Source organism: Oncorhynchus kisutch, linkage group LG11 (genome assembly GCF_002021735.2).
Source record: "Oncorhynchus kisutch isolate 150728-3 linkage group LG11, Okis_V2, whole genome shotgun sequence".
Lineage (NCBI taxonomy): Eukaryota > Metazoa > Chordata > Actinopteri > Salmoniformes > Salmonidae > Oncorhynchus > Oncorhynchus kisutch.
In genome coordinates, this window is record NC_034184.2 from 68,974,183 (window position 1) to 68,980,512 (window position 6,330).

The following is a 6,330-nucleotide window of genomic DNA, read 5'->3' on the forward strand; positions in this document are numbered from 1 at the left end:
CTACAGCGCTCAAAGGCCTCTGCTTGCAGTTGACAGCACACACCAGTGGTGAAGAATAGCCCCCGCCCGATGCTTATCTATTCACCCAGTTCCTCCACCTGCCTGTAGTAGTGGGCCTTCCACAGCTGCGTGGGGCTTTTTATGTGTATGTGTGTGTGACTGCGTCAGTGAATATGTGTGTTTGTGAGTGCGTGTCAGACTGGATCCAAAAGCGCTGATCCTAGTGGGTTTTCAACACACACCCGTGGGAATAGAGCTCTCAAGGTCTGAATCCCAAGGCTTTTTCTATTTGACCTCTAAACCCCCATATCTAACATGGCTGTGACTGTAGTAGCTATGTGTCACTGGTTCACACAGTCATTGTTTATCAAACATTGGATTTACTATACCTCTCGCTACAATTTTAGATATGTTTTGTAAGGACAAACTGAGAATGCTATTGTGTGCATAAGAAGTGATGTTTTGGGATAGATTTTAATTTCTGCTTTCTGACCTCGGAAACATTTATTCCTGAATATCTGTATTTATTTAACTAGGCAAGTCAGTTGAGAACAAATTCACAATTACGTCCAACTCCGGACGACACTGGGCCAATTGTGCATCCCTCTATGGGACTCCCAATCAATCCCAGCCAGATGACATTCAGCCTAGATTCGAACCAGGGACTGGAGTGTCGCTTCTTGCACTGAGATGCAGTGCCTTAGACTGCTGTGTCACTCGGGGGATACTTCAATGGTGTCTCCTATTTCAGCTCTGAATCTGTAAATTAGATGCACTAGATGTAATCGTTTTCAATTAAAATGGTCAAAAATTTACAGAAAATAGCAATTTCTCAAGCAAGAACTTAGCTATGACTGTCTGGAAGTGGTCTGAGTGGGGAGAGGAAAACTGAGAACTAGCTGTTATCGGCAGAGAGGTTTGGAACTCTTTCTTATTAGTCTATTAACTAATTTAACACCAGGTGATGTCACCAGGCAGGCCAAAACTCCATCCCACCAAAACAGGCAGAAATTTTAGGCAGTCTTTTCAAACACCTCATACACTAAAAATGCATTATCATAATTTATGCAATTTCACACTATTATTCCAACCTCTAGTGTGGAAATATATATAAATCACATTGTTTGACTGCACTGGGCCTTTAAACAATACAATAACTGAAATCTAATGACTTAAAAAAATGTCTGAATGAAACTTAATCACAAAATTAATCACATTGCCCAGAGTTCATTGACTTTTAGCTTTAGTAGTGTTAGCCAGGCAGGTACTAAGTGACAGGCTGAGGTAAATATCAGTAGCCAGGTGTGCCTAATCCTGCTGAGTTTGGCAGTGTTTATGATGCGTCTCACATTACAAAGGGTAGAATTAAGGTCCGTTGGTTGAGCTCAGCAGTAATCAGCACATAGTTTGCACTGAATACTTTCCCCTCCCGTGTTTGTATGGGTATCTCTGGTTATTTTCTTTTTTTCTCCCTCATTACACCCGTCCTCTAAACACTTGCTGGAGGACCTAGGAGTGGTCACAGACTCTTAAAAGGCTCCTGTGCTTGTTTACGCGCAACACTGAGGATCCACTGGGCACAGACGTTCCCTTATGCTGATGACTTTTTTCAAATCCAAACAGTTTTTCACATTGATTCAACATCATCACATTTTGTGGTTGAAATAACGTGGAAACAACATTAATTCAACCAGTTTTTGCCCAGTGGGGACCGACTTTTCTGTAAGAATACTTTCCGCACACTGTTTTAATGTTAAATGCCCTTTTGTGGACTAATATTGGTCTCTTTACAGATGTACGTTTGTATTACTTGTTATCAGGGCCAAAAGTAGATTTAATTTCTTCCCGGTACAGGACCTCCTATGTGTGTATGTGCTTGTGAATATTTTTTAAAGGCCAATTAGAATTACATCTAGAAAACCTATCATTTTAAAAGGATCTCTGTGGGCCAAGTAGTAAGAACTGATAGCATTTGCAAAAAGTCGTCAACAAAAAAGCATTTCATGCCCCCCCCCCACACACACACACACACACCTAAATCCAATGACATGGTGACATATGTTTTGCTGGTTTCACTTTGAATTCACATTATTTGAAAACTCAACCAAATGTAAATCTAAACTAGACCTTGAACTGACGTCTGTACCCAGTGAGATGTAGGCTACCCGCGCGCATGTTTGTCCACTCAAAAATGAATTCCAGCAGACAAAATCTACTCTGTGCACCTGCCATTTGATGAAACAAACACTAAAAACTGTAAGGACATATTAGCGATTGTTATTATGCCTACACTTGTAGCCTGAATTGATGTGTCTACTGCTGTCCATGTGCATCAGTCTCTGACAGTCATCTCCCAGGCAGCACATAATGTTCTGAGAACCATATGTTTCTTAGAGCTTGGTGAGAGCATGGTTGTCCTATGGTTATTTTGCATACAACCTTCCCACAACTTTCTGGGAATGCTGCAGGATAGTTTTCTTAGCTTTGGTACATTTTCAGCATATTTAAGGAACTTTTTTTCTTCTTGGTATTTCAATACTTTAACAGAACGTTTCATACACGTTCAAACGTGGTTACATTTCATTTCAATTTTCGTAATGTTCTAGGAACCTTCTCCAACTGGTTTGACATTGGGAATGTTCTCAAATAGTTCAGAGAACGTTCTTCTGTGGGAATTTCAGTACTTCAGCATAATGTTTCCTACAGGTTTCCTCATGGTTCTATTTAAAGTAATGTTCTCAAAACCCAACATTAGTAACGTTCATTCTAAGAATGTTGTTTAAAAACATATACATTCCGTTCTCAGCATCAACAAAACTCTCTTTATCCTCTGTCTTGTTAAGTGTGTTGGCCGTATATCCTTTGACATGGATCTGTATAAATAGACTAAAATTAACAGCTTTGCATGAGTTTAAAAAACATGGCATGCTAGCATGGTGGACTATTCCATGGATAGAGAACAGAAGATTATAGTTTTCAATTTCACTGAAGTGTGCCATAATAAAGAAATGTGTTTGTATGATTATTTCCTAAGCAAATTAATGTGTCCTATCTGTACTTGGAGTTCAAAACAGTTCAACTAAGCTAGCAATTATTACAAATCTTATTGAAACGTTCTCAGAATGTTATATAATTACCTTAAAATAACCTATAATTTCTGTTCTGTGTTAATAAAAAAAACTCCCAGGAAAACTTTCAGGGAACCATAGTAAAATGTTCTCAGAACCTCCCTGCAACCTAAACATTTACATTACCAGAACAGGTACAATTTTCACTTCCCTTCTCAGAACATTGAAAAAACTTTCAGTTTTACAGATCAGAAAAGTTATGGCTTCGTTCGTAGAATAAATGGGAAACCAAAAAGATACGTTCGCATACCTTCCAATTAACCAAATGTGCTAGCTGGGCTCTGCCTTGGAAAATGTTCAGTGTTCTCATCTAACCACACTACATTTTGGAGCGTATAGGCTACCACCTGTTTAAGTCCATTCGCAAATGTTTCATGTGGCTGACATGATAATGATAAATAATGTTGTAATATCCTACAGTGTCCTTTTGTTTTAATTATTGTTATAGGCTCATGTTTTACCAGTACGGCGTAGGCTACCCCCACTTTTTATTTTGCCGGGACGCTCTGCCGGACCTTACAGTTTCACCCCTGTTTTTTCTAGTCTTTTTTAAGACGTTTCTCTCAAAGACCATTGTATGTTTGAGTTGGGACAGTGTATTGTGACATAAGGGCATCATTTACAGCTTGATTTGTGTTAATACAGTGAGGGAAAAAAGTATTTGATCCCCTGCTGATTTTGTACGTTTGCCCACTGACAAAGAAATGATCAGTCTATACTTTTAATGGTAGGTTTATTTGAACAGTGAGAGATAGAATAACAACAAAAAAATCCAGAAAAACGCATGTCAAAAATGTTATAAATTGATTTGCATTTTAATGAAGGAAATAAGTATTTGACCCCCTCTCAATCATAAATATTTCTGCCTCCCAAGTGTCTTTTATACACGTAACGAGCTGAGATTAGGAGCACACTCTTAAAGGGAGTGCTCCTAATCTAAGTTTGTTACCTGTATAAAAGACACCTGTCCACAGAATAAATCAATCAGATTCCAAACTCTCCACCATGGCCAAGACCAAAGAGCTCTCCAAGGATATCAGGGACAAGATTGTAGACCTACACAAGACTGGAATGGGCTACAAGACCATCGCCAAGCAGCTTGGTGAGAAGGTGACAACAGTTTGTGCGATTATTCGCAAATGGAAGAACTGTCGATATACAACTTTCCCTGTCCACCCTACTGCCGTCGTAATACAACTTCCCCTGTCCACCATACTATCGTCAATATACAACTTCCCCTGTCCACCATACTATCGTCAATATACAACTTCCCCTGTCCACCATACTATCGTCAATATACAACTTCCCCTGTCCACCACACTATCGTCAATTTACAACTTCCCCTGTCCACCATACTATCGTCAATATACAACTTCCCCTGTCCACCATACTATCGTCAATATACAACTTCCCCTGTCCACCATACTATCGTCAATATACAACTTCCCCTGTACACCATACTATCGTCAATATACAACTTCCCCTGTACACCATACTATCGTCAATATACAACTTCCCCTGTACACCATACTATCGTCAATATACAACTTCCCCTGTACACCATACTATCGTCAATATACAACTTCCCCTGTCCACCATACTTTCGTCAATATACAACTTCCCCTGTACACCATACTATCGTCAATATACAACTTCCCCTGTCCACCATACTATCGTCAATATACAACTTCCCCTGTCCACCATACTATCGTCAATATACAACTTCCCCTGTACACCCTACCATCACACTACCGTCCTCATAGACAGCTTTCATCCTTCTGACTGTGCATTAGGCATCGACGTCGACTTTCATCAGAATGAACAACAAGAAGAAGATCACAACGGATGCTTATCACAATAGGGGAGAAACCATCACAACGGGTCCATCAAAGGCCTTCGAGCTGAAATCAGCCAAGGTATCTCTGGCAATCAGCTATCTGTGGGTCGGCAGGGATAATGTGGAGACTGACGTGTGCAAGGGGCCACGCAGGAAAACATCATCTAAGCAACTGTGCAAATCAACAAAACATATCAAAGCCCAGTTCCATAGAAGTGGCTCTTATTGTGGGATCAATTGTATGGTCTATTGTGCATGGGAAAAATAACATTATTCAATGGACTCCTTTTACACCTTTAGGGTAGTTATAAGCCCCTGTTTATTTAGAAAATCTACCACAGTGTTAACATATTCAGTGAATTTACAATTTACATGGAGTTACAGTATGGACATATTCTATCAGGTTTATTGCCTGCATCTGATTCTGTTGTTTCTTGTCTTTTAGTTGGAGTCCCCTGCACAGCTGGTATCTGTGCTCTCCCTTCATCTTGGAGTTCTTAATGGCCCCTATGGCTGGAGAACTTACCCAGACGAATCACACAGTCCTCATCCATACACCCAGTACAGCCTTTTGTGTCCTAAATCTAAGAGCAGTCTATAACGGCCCAACCTAGTCTAAGGGTATCCATTACAAAACAAGGGGATTGTTTTGCAGTTTTTTTTTTATCTTCCCGCTTGTAATGTTGATGAAACGTGGCAAGGCTTAATCAGCAAATCTCTATTTTTCATCATGCAAATTATTTTCTGTCCATGCATATAAATAAATCACCATATTGGGATGAAATGCATCCTCCCTCTTGCCTGTGACTCAGATGTGGCTCTGCACTAATGGCTGTTTTCCTTTGTGGGCCACTTGGTGATGATCAAAAACAGAAGGAGGTCTGAGAGGGAGGGTGCAAGTCGGGGAGAAATCAAATGAGCCTAGTGGAATCCATGGTGCATGGCAGCTGGCAGATTGCTTATCGGGAACGATGCACAATATCCTGACTTTAAGATGTCTATCTGGGAGGTGGTGGCTTAAACCAGCAGCTTCATGCCTCTTAAAGAAGACAGTACATTTTTGGCTTTCGCTTCCTTCTCAGATAAGGATTCTCACGGAAAGGTGTCCTCTTTGGCCTTATCACCCCACTGCATCGGGCCGTCTCAGAATTAGTTGCCTGAGATGAGCTATCCTGAGGGTAGGGTTCGTGGCTGGGGGGCGCTGGTGTCCTCTCAGGCAGCTAGCTACAGCAGAAAATCCTAACAGGACACAGCAGAATGAAACGCAGGGTGTACAGTATATCAATAGACTAAAGCTGTCCCTTCTTCTCATCTCCTATCCCTCATCAGCACTGATCTGAAAGCAGGGTATGTGAAAGCAATATG